The sequence below is a fragment of the Hordeum vulgare genome, chromosome 7H, assembly GCF_904849725.1.
Source record: "Hordeum vulgare subsp. vulgare chromosome 7H, MorexV3_pseudomolecules_assembly, whole genome shotgun sequence".
NCBI classification, from domain to species: Eukaryota; Viridiplantae; Streptophyta; class Magnoliopsida; order Poales; family Poaceae; genus Hordeum; species Hordeum vulgare.
Window position 1 is genome coordinate 130087786 of NC_058524.1, and position 11617 is coordinate 130099402.

The 11617-nt window shown below is 41.6% G+C and overlaps 1 long non-coding RNA gene across 1 annotated transcript; it reads right to left on the reverse strand.

Annotated features, from left to right (window-relative positions):
* Positions 1–6641, reverse strand: LOC123411353. The gene is made up of 3 exons (XR_006613246.1): positions 4360–6641; positions 4147–4275; positions 1–386 (listed from the first exon to the last, which is right to left on the reverse strand). It is a non-coding gene; the product is annotated as an uncharacterized LOC123411353 (long non-coding RNA).
* Positions 6642–11617: the final 4976 nt, after the last annotated feature.

Sequence of the window (11617 nt, forward strand, 5' to 3'; positions counted from 1 at the left end):
CCTTCTTCGCCTTGGCATTTCTTGTTTTTGGTTGTACTGCACACACAAGTTCACTTATCATCTTGGTTTTCTTCACTGGACTCGATGCTATCGCCTCATGAAACTCGATATCAGCTTCGGTTTCGACAATTTTGACAGTGTGCACAGCTTCAGTTTCAGTTTCGATAGTGTGCACAACTTCAGTTTCGACAGTGTGCACAGCTTCAGTTTCAGTTTCGACAGTGTGCACAACTTCAGTTTCGACAGTGTGCACAGCTTCAGTTTCGACACTTGCAGCACCAAACTGTTCCATCCACTGACTTGTTTGCCTTCTGCTGCCACTCACTCTTGCTCTTTTTGTTGGCCAACACTGTTCGACAACAATAGGCTGACTTGGAAGCTTCCTCCTGAAAACAACAAAGCATGTCACATATTTATAATTTAAACAAAATCAGAATATGAACAAACACAGATAAACAAGCACATACTTTCTCGGATTAGGAGGAGAGAAAATGCATAGTCTGGATCCCTCTCTGTGCCCAAGTATTTGGCACCTTTTGCATCTGTTTTTGTTACCCTTTTGAGCCCTTTTTGGCTTTGCATCTGTCTTCTCCTTCTTGCCCTTCTTACTACTCCCACCTTTTTCAAACCATGCTTTGAATCTACTATGTTTAGGTCTGTCTGCCTTTCTTTTTGTTAGAGGAGGACACATGGAATATTCAAGCGGCACTTCTGGCCACTGTTCCTGATCTGTAAGAGGTGGAATTGGAGTTGCATATGCAGCTCTGAATTTTGCAACCGAATAATACTCATGCAGATATGGATGCATATTTATCTTTGGTTGGCCGGCTAAGAATAGAATGGCATGATCACATGGTTTACCAGTGGCCTGCCATTCGAGGCAACTGCAATCATGCAATTCAGTGTTAACAACATGCCTCCTTCCAGTCTTGTTATCTCTAACTTCAGCACCCCACAGTGATGATTTTTCAATAGACAAATGTGTAAGACCTCTGCTTCTGTTGACCACCTGTTGCACCACTGCTGGAAGTTTATCACCTTGCAGACAATCAGCAATCTTTTTTCTCAATTCCCACAGCCGCATGAGCATGATCCTGATTTGATCAACCATGTCATGCACAGGCAAATCTTTTAGCTGCTTCACCTTGTTGTTGAAACTTTCTGCCAAATTGTTGTTGATATGGTCACACTTGATGGCAGTGTTGAATCCTGACCTGTACCATAATAAAGAATGGTAGGTGTTCAACCATGTACCAAACTCCTCACATGTTGCCGTTACCTTACTAAGATGATATGAATGTGTCTGTTTAGTGTAAGATCTTGCTGCTGGCCACATTCTCCCAAATTCATCTCCTCTGAATTTTTTGATCAAATTCATCCACAAATGGCCGAAGCACTCCCTTTGCTCAGCATGTGGGAACACATTTTTAACTGCATTTTCTAGACCTTTGCATGCATCTGTGTGTATTGCCAAAGGTGACACTGGCCCTAAGCATCTTTTCAACTGCATCATGAACCATGTCCATGAAGCCTCTGTCTCTGACTGAAACAAGCCAATAGCAACTGGAAACATCCAGTTATGTCCATCTAGAGCATTACATGCTGCCAACTGACCATTTCACTTGCCTGTCAAAAATGATGAGTCTATGCTCAAATATGGACGACATCCTGCTTTGAAGCCATCGATGCAAGGCTTTAAAGCCATAAAAAATTTGGAGAAATAAACCTTGCCATCCTCTGATACCTCAGTATCTATCTCGACAACACTGCCAGGTGACCTTTTCTCCACCTCTGCTTTGAAATTGAAAAGCAGCCTAAATGTGTTTGCCCAATCACCATACAAATTCTTCATTGCCATTTGTTTAGCCTTCCACACTGTGGTATAATGCAGTTTAATGGGGTACAACTTTTCCAAGTCTACTTGGAGTCTTTTTGCAGTAGTGTTGGGTGTTTTGGCCAAAATTGAAGTTATCTTTTCTGCAACCCAAATTTGTGATGTCATGCTTGATTTTTTCTGTGAACTTGTGAGACAAGTATGTTTATTAGGGATTTGGTTAACCCTGACAGTACTTCCATCAGGCTGCAGTCTAGCAGATATGTACCACTTGCAAGCCCTCCTACCACTACCATCAAAACCTCTGCACTTAGCATAAAACTTCTTTCTATCAGTCCAAACTGTCTTGGCATCAAACTGATGTCTGACTGCATAAGTCTTGAAAGACAACCTGAACTCATCCATGTTTGGCCACAACTTCCCCACTCGAATGACAGGGTTTTCCTTGTCCTACACATGCACTAGCTCTTCATCATGTGCATCATCTACATCATCTGCAGCATCTTCCATCAACTGTTCATCTACATCACTCAATTCTCTGTCATCATTATCACTTGTATTAGCTTCATCCCTCTCCTCCTCATCTCTGTCATCCACTGGAATGCCAAATAGTTTGGCCATCTCATTATCAGCAATTGGTGCAATGACCAAATCAGTAGACTCCTCCAACTCAACTGCATTCCAATCAACAACATTAACATTTCCCTCTTCTGCATGTGCATTAGCTCCATCGGCTATTACTGTTAGATCCGTCATAATGGGAACGATATGCCTCTGCGAAGCCCAATCATCATCTGCCTTCTGCATAGCCAAGTGTGACGGCACATAACCTACCTTCGAGTCAATATTCAGATCAACGAGCTCAACAAAAAATTCAGCCCTGAGGCTTGCCCAGCCCTCTTGCCTATCGATTTCAACAACAATATCTTCACCATCTTCAATTCTGACATACTCTCCTTTGAAATCATCATACCGCAATAGTGAAACCTCTTGCTCTGGACCCCAAAGCACAGTTTCCCCAATTTTCTCCACCAATTTCCTCACTGCCTTCTCTTCCATCGACTGTATCTCAATGGGATCAATTTCTGCACAATCAACCTCCCATTTCACAATTGTGTCTCTCTGGATGTTCTCAATGCTACCATCAACTAATTTTGCCGTCGATGGAAAGAAATTGATTGCAAATTCAAATGTTTCAGGAGCAGCATTCCCTGCCCCTCTGTTATAGGGGGCGCCCCTGTTATAGGCGGGCGGGCAGCGTCAGACAGAGCAAAGATTGCCTTCAATCGCACTCACAAAATGGGCGGGAAGGGAGGCGCATTACCTGTTCGAAGCTGAATCTGGCGGCTCCTTCTCGACCTGACCACAGGCTCCTCTCACCGCGCCGCCCCCTCTCACCTTCTATCGATTTCACCAAGCAAAACAGAGAGCTCTGATCTACAAGGTGGAGGGGATTGGGACTAGAGTATCGAATTCACTCACCACCATGGCCGTCGCCGCCGCCGCCGAAAGGGGGCTACGCCGAGAAAGAGGGCTCCTCCGCCGTAGCCGCCGCCGGAGCTGAAGATGTCGGGCAGTTTCGACAGCTCTAGTCGGGCAGTTTCACGAGATGCGGTGCTAATTAATTTGGGCCCAAATTAGGTAAGACATGACTTAACGCAAATTGGACTAGTTGACTAAGGTTTTATCGCATGTGTGGCCGTGAGCTATTTTCTTCCTGCAAACCGTCGCACGAGAGCTATTTCATCGAACAACGTCCCATTCCATCCAATTCGCAGGAAAGACGTCGCACAGGAGCTATTGGCCCCACTAAAATAGGTCTACATACATCCATTTGAGCGACAAGTAATTCCAGACGGAGGAAGTGTACATGATTGAACTTCACCGTTGTAATCTGATCCACCAAAATAAGTGGTTTGGATATTTCCCTTTGAACTTCTACGCAACAGCAGAGCACCTGCTACTTATCAAGAGAAAAAGAAAAAATCCCTTTCTTTACTTTGGTTACCTAGTTCCAAGGTCCAACTGCTATTACCCCAAATTACACATGTATTACCTCCAGCCCAGATTACTTGTCTCAGATTTGTTTAGATACGGATGCATCTAACACTAAAACGTGTCTAGATACATCCATATCTAGACAAATCTAAGACAAATAATCCGGTATGGAGGGTGCATAAAACAAGTAACGGCTTCCACAAGGTAACTATAGTAAAGCTAACTGCGAGTGGAGAAGTGGTAGGCAGTGGAAGTAATGCGTCCATGATCCATGTCTAACAACAAAGCACAGGAAGATAAACTAAGAATCATACCTGGAAGGGGAAAGCGGCAACGCAATGCTCCTCACGTAGGTATAGTCGCATGGAAATGGCTGCCGCCATTACATCAGCCCATAGCTGAGGTTGCAGGTTTGAGCTTTTCAGGGTAACTAGTACGATTAACTGCAAGTGGAAAAGTGGAAGACTGTTGGCAATGGAAGCTATGTATATCCAACGTCGAAGAACCGAGCACAGTAAGAACCATACCTGTTATGGGGAAGCGTTGCAATGCTCACACGGAATGGCTGCCCCGTTAACCTAGCTGAGGTTGCAAGTTTGAGGTTTGAGCTTGTACCCAGAGGGATGGACAGATCTGCTGCTCAGGCTAGCGAGGGACACCTGTGTGCTTCAAAGATAGCTGAGCTCTTCCAGCGTTAATAATGGTGTGAAGGGTGGTGTGGACCGGGGGGGTGGGGGGTGGAGACCGGTTAAGTCAGTTAAACAAAGGAAAAAAACAAGGTAAGACCCCACGGCAATGTACTATCAGGCTATCATCGTCTGATGAGAAAATTGACTATTTATCACTTTTGGCTTCGCAAAATTACCACTCTCAAGATTGTCTTTATAAAAATGCCACCCAGCTCGTGTACACTTCGATGATCATGCCATTTTCCATTTTCATGTTGCTTTTCTTTTACTATTTCATTTTCTGGCACCTCAGAAGACCAAAGTACCCCTGATGCTATATATCTTATCTCAAGCGTTTGTGGACAGGTTGGATCCGATTGCTCTGAAGCTAGCTCGTCCTTGCCGTCAGTGTTGCTCGCCGCGGTACGTAGCCGATGTCTGCACAAGCCACCACAGCTCTCCACCCTAGCTTGCCCACGCATGTATGAGCAAGCATAGCTACCTGCAAGTGCAAACCAACGCCCGCGTGCCGCACAGCTCGGCCTCACCTTGCCAATGCCTGCCCTGCAGGTCGCCGTCGGTGCTCGTCCACGACTGCACGCGCCGGTGCAGATCACCATCGCCTCGCGGATGCCCGCGCGAGCCAGCACAGCTTGCCGCGGATGCTCACCCAGGCCTGCACGCGACAGCACAGCTCACCCTCCGCTGCTCGTGTTGGCGCAGCTCGCCCCATGACATGCTAGAGAAGTGTTCTAGTAGCGAGGCCGACGCTGAACATCAGCACCAGCGGCGTGATGGGAGCAGCCGCTGGAGATGATGTATGCGTGTGCAGGTCTTAAAGATGTTGAATGCAAGTTAACATGTACGTCTTGTTTGCTATAATCTGCACTTCATCTTGGATTGCAATCTGGCAATTACATCATGAATAGCATGACATGTTTAGTTTCGTGGTGAGGAACAGCTGAGCAACAATTCGACAGATGAATAATGCCGCAAATTAGTCCATAATCCACTAGCTTGGTGCACTATGTTCTGAACTTCTCATGCACTAGCTGTAGCTTATTCAAAGACAGGCATCCAGCGATGGACGCAAGACGTTCAGGCGATCGCCGATCAGGTATGGGGCAAGCACAATATTCTCAGCTGGCAACATGCACTCGTCAACTTCAAGTGCTGATCTGATGCCCGATTACTTGTAGATAGCATCAAGCGTACTTTGATCCTTTTAGGTGCCAGATAATGAAAAAAAAAAAGGAAAGCAATTAAAAAGGAAAAAATGGCAGGGTAATCAAAGTGTATACGAGCTGGGTGGCATTTTTACGAAGCCAATTTTGAAAATTACAATTTTGCGAAGCCCTATATTGAAAGTGGCAAATAGTCGATTTTCTCTCGTCTGATAGCTTATTACGTTGGACCCAGTCATATCAAGAAACGGTCGGCATCCAGATTGAGCAAGGGAATTTATGCATGTATGATCTCCTCAGGACCACTTCGGAGTTAGAAGAGACAGAGAAAAATACACCAGAAATAATGAACAAATACGCACCTCAATTGTTGAATACTCCGGCATCGAGCTGCGCTGCTGAATAATTTGGTCTGGAACACATGGATAAGCAAGAGTAAGCCAGTATAGAATACTACCTGGTATGGTACCAGGAGGCAGTGATATCGAATCTGTGAACGGCGATGGTAGGCGGAGAGGGTGTGTTGACTGCTGACTGGTGCACGACCACCGCACGCCGTAGGTTCACACTTCACGCCGGCGTTCAGAGGCCACCTTGACTAACCATCATCGCAGAAAACCGGAACGTACCACCATCATCATCCACTTGACTCCAGCCAAGTCACCTCCGACCTCCCTGGCGCTTCGGGCCTCGCCATCTTTCGACATTTTCGCTCTGCATTCAACCACCGTTCGCCGCTCGTGTGTTTGGCTCTTCTCCGGCCACGAGTTCCACTCCCAGCGCACGCTAGCAGGCTAGCAGCACTGGTGCAGTCACTAGTACGGTCGGCTACGCTGGCCGCTGAGGCATTTGTTCGAACATGTGACGGGCACTGCTAGGGAGGGAGCAGCAGAGCCAGACGGGGCCAGCCAGAAGCTAGAGCCTCGATCGGCGCCATGTCCGGCCGACCTGCTAGACCCCGAGCAGCAGTAGCGTGCATTGATCCCGTCCGAATGGCCCAGGGAGGGGGGGGGGGGGGGGGCGTCCATGTCGACAGGCTCCCTTCATGACTCCATCCTCCAAGTTCCAACTCTCCATCTTTAAACTTCGAGAAAAAAAATACTCTATCAACCGAGTTAGTCATTTTCTTTTAATAATAAAAGGGAAACCCTTACCTTCAGCCGACAGATCTGTGGCCTTCTCTATATGACACGTCTTTTATGTTTTCCTTATTTATTTTTAATATAATACAGACACAAGCGCTCATATACGCACGTATATACCCATCACTATAAACGCACACACACATTCTACTTCTATGAGCACCTTCGAGAAACTAAGCCGACATATCATCTTGAGATTCACGAAGTCATCATAGACGTCTCGTCATCGACAGGAACGTCTCCTCCCGCGGAAAATATATCGCCGTAAATCCTGAAATAAATTCAGAAATAATGCAAGCACGAACCCTGATGGACTGGGGATACCACTGTCCCTCTAACCATCCAACCACAGATTGGTTTACAGTCTCCCTTATTAACATTATGTATGTTGTAAAATCGTTTTCCATAACAACATTCATGTTATAAAAATAAAGACAAAAATATATATATATAAATATTTTTTTAAACATTGTTTATGTTACAATTTTTTACGCAACAACATCCATGTTGTAAATAAGAAAAAGAATCTATGACATCATCTATATTGCAAAAGATTTATGCAACATAATTAAGATTTGTTGTAAAGTTTTTTACAACATTGACCTTGTTGTAGTGATAAGAACAATGTTGGCTACTGGATAGCTGTTAATCTAATGGTTGTGGACTCATGTGTACCGTGGCTCGTTGTCGCGTGGAATATCTAATGGTTGTCGATTCGAGCGTAATGTGGCTCATTGTCGCATGGAATACATGCCCTTTCACAAACTGACTAAGGGACTTGACAAATCCATCCCTTGACGGGCGTGTTCATAGACAATGTTGAGTGTTCTTTAACTTAGGATGTCACACATCCTCACACTTTAATTACGAATCTTTAAATCCATGCAATTTATACACATTGATCATATAACACAAATCATGTGAATTCAACAGTTTAAAACAAATAGGACTAAGAAAAACAAATTATAGTTCAACAGCTGGATCACTTGCTGGATGTCTTATACGTCTTTAATGTATCTATAATTTTTGACTGTTTCATGTTATTATATTATAAATCTTGGATGCTTTATATGTAATTATATGTTATATTATATATTTTTTCGGGACTAACCTATTAACTCAGTGCCTAGCGTTAGTTCATGTTTTGTGTGTGTTTTTAACCTTTACGAGAGTTATTTTTAGACATAAAAAGATCCTATAAGCTTTGAGATGAGCCATAACGGAGCGACGAGCTCGCATGGTGTGCCCTGGGGGTAGGGTGCGCCATGCAGGCTCGTGACTCCCTCGCTTGCCCCCAGACCAAATTCCACTTCTATATATTCTCAAATATCCAAAAACTAACAAAGAGCCACCTGAATACTTTTTCCGTCGCCTCAAGTGTCTGTTCCACCGCGATCCCATTTGGAGACCTTCGCTGGTAATCAGATGGACGGAGAATCGATCACGGACACCGTATACATCAACCTTGTTGCCTTCATGATGATGTGTGAGTAGTTCACCAAAGACCTATGAGTTTATAGTTATTAGCTAGATGTCTTGTTCTCTCTCTTTGATCTTCAATACAATGTTTTCCTCGATCTCCATGGGGTTCTATCCGATGTATTCTTCTTTTATGGTGTGTTTTTTGGGATCCGGTAAATTGTGGGTTTATGATCAGGCTATTCCTTCAAAGTAAATGAGTCAAATCCGAACTTTATTATGCATGATTTTTATAGCTTCATATTTCCCTGTGATCTATTCATTTGTTTTGGCCAACTAGATTGATTTATATTCAGTGGGAGTGGTGTGTTGTAACGGGTTCAATCTTGTTGTGCTCTATACATGTTTTTGTATTGTTGCATTAAGGATAAAATGATGGGGGTTTATTCATATTGATTGTGTTTACTTTGTCTACACCATGTCATCTTGCCTAAAGCGTTACTCTGTTTGTTATGAACTTAATACCATAGATGCATGCTAGATAGCGGTCGATTGGTGGAGTAATAGTAGTAGATGTGGGCAGGATCCGGTCTACTTTTTATAGACGTGATGCCTATATACATGATTATTAATGTAAATAACATCATAACTATGCGCTTTTTTATCAATTGTCCAACAGTAATTTGTTTACCCACCGTATGCTATGTGTCCGAGAGAGAAGCCTCTAGTGAAAACTATGCCTCCCGGGTCTACTTAATCATATTGCTAAAAACCTAAACACCTTGCTACAATTTTAAGGTTTTATTTTATTTTTATTTTATTATAACTATCATTATCACAATTAATCCTTACAAGTAACGAGTTCAAGGGGATTGACAATCCTTTTGCCCATGTTGAGTGGAACCGTTTTTTTTGTGTGTAGTTACTATAAAAGGAAATTTGCGTGGTTCTCCTATTGGTTTAATAACCTTGGTTCTCATTGAGAGAAATACTTATAAGCTACTATATCGCTTCACCCTTCCTCTTCGGGGAAAAATTCCAACGCAACTCACAAGTAGCAGAAAGATTCTCTAGTGTCGTTGTCGGGGAGACATCATCAAATTCTTTTCAGATACCTACATACAAACTAGCATCCACTTGTTCTACCTTTTATTTTCTGTTCTTATTTGCCTTTTATTTCCTCACTATTTTATCTCCATCCACTTCTACAAAAAAATTAAAACCCAAAAGTATTTTTATTTTCTAGTTTACTTGCTTTGCCACTATGTCTCGAGATAGTTTTTATGATAGTTCTTATTATGAAAGGCTAGGTGGAATTGAAAATTCTACAATAAAAATAACGTTTACACAATATGAGCACAGTAAATTATTTGCCGAGAAAATTAAAGAGCACTCTACCTTGTTGGATGCCACTAGTAAACAACTTGATGAAGTTAATCAAGAGGTTGAAAAATCTTCAATCTCAACTTGCTCGTACTTAAAATTTGATAGGAAAGATCTTTGATAAGAAAACCACACTAGTGAATAAGATGACTGCTAAACCTGAATCATACCCTCTTGCTAGTGATGATGAAGATATTAAAATGGTTGGTGTCTCACTTGTTGAATCATTGTTTAGTAATATAAAACTTGGTAAAAAAAGGGGCTGAAGAAGGGTCAACTTTAGATAGAAGGAGCCCCTATTGTTCGGAGGATGATGGTCTTAATGATAAAAACGATAAAAATGTGTTTGGAGAGGTCAAAACTTTAAATAGTCATAAGCCCACTACTTTGGATTACAAGGGGTTTTATTATGATAGTTGTTCTTTGGTTGAATGTATTTCCTTGTTGCAATCCATGATAAGTTCACCTAATGCCTATGAACAAAATAAAGTTTTTACTAAACATATTGTGGAAGTTATGATAAAGGTCATGAGGAGTAGCTTGATTTAGAAGTGTTAATACTTAGAAAGTTGCATGATGGATGGCTATTATATATTAAAATTATAGTAAATGATTATGAATGTAATGCTTTATGTGACCTTGGTGCTAGCGTTTCCAGTATACCAAAATCTATGTGATGTGCTAAGTCTCACTCATATGAATGCATGTTCCCTTAACTTGCATCTAGCGGATTCCACCATTAAGAAACCATTGGGTAGAATAAATGATGTGCTTATACTTGATAATAGAAATTATGTACCCGTGGATTTTATTGTTCTTGATATTGAATGCAATTTATCTTGTCCTAGAATACTTGGCAGGCCTTTCTACAAACTATTTGTGCTATTCTTGTTATGAAGGAAGGAAACATAAGATTTCAATTCTCATTAAAGAAAGGGATGGAACACTTCCATATAAAGATATTTAAACTACCTTATGAATCAATTATGAGGTCCACTTATGGAGTGTACATGAAGGATGATGATTCTTGAGACTATGCATTATGCCTATCTAGGGGCATAAAACAATAACGCTTGTTGGGAGGCAACTTAGTAGTTATCTTAATTTTTTATTTTTTACTTCCTGTTTTGGTGTGATGACATGATTATTGCTATGTAATGATTGTGTTTTTATGTTTTAATTAGTATTTGTGCCAAGTAAAGCTTTTGGAATGATTTGGATGATAGCAGAATTGATCCTCTGCAAAAACAGAAACTTTTGCGTCTAGTATTAATTTTCTATGATTTGACTGGAATGTATTTTCGATCTGATTTTTTTACACAATATTATCGTACAAATTGCCCAGGTTTTAAAAACTCTTCATAATTTTCTAAGGTCGAGAAGTATGGTTTTAGTATAGGCCATTACAAACTGTTCTGTTTTAGACATACTGTGTTTTTTGCTTGCACAATTTGTTTATTTTGATGATGCTATGGATTATATAAAGGGGTATAAGTCATGGATAAGTTGGAATACAATATATATTATTCATTGATAAAATATGATGAGTTTATAATAGTACCTAAAGGTTATGATATGTTCATTATACTAACGGATCTCATGAGATTTCCGTTAAGTTATGCGTGCTGAAGTTTTTAAGGTTTGGAAGAGACAACAATTGATGAAGCAATAAGGAGCGGCAAAACTCTAAGATTGGACTTCTCAAGAAAGTTAGTGTGAGTTAGTGGTGTAGTAGGTTGGCCCCAGTCAACCACAGGAGTACACACTGGATTAGTGTTAAAATATGAAAGCAAATTGTAGGCTTGGAGTCTTAAGAAGAATAAACCCCTTGTTTATATCATTATTAGACGAATTCCCTGAGATGTTAGCCAGATATTACAATACATTGTTAATATATGAGAATATAATTATATTTTTATTCGGTTTTAATGATTATGGTTGGAAATAAGTCGTGTCCGTGTTTCTCATACTACAACAGTAGTGACAGTT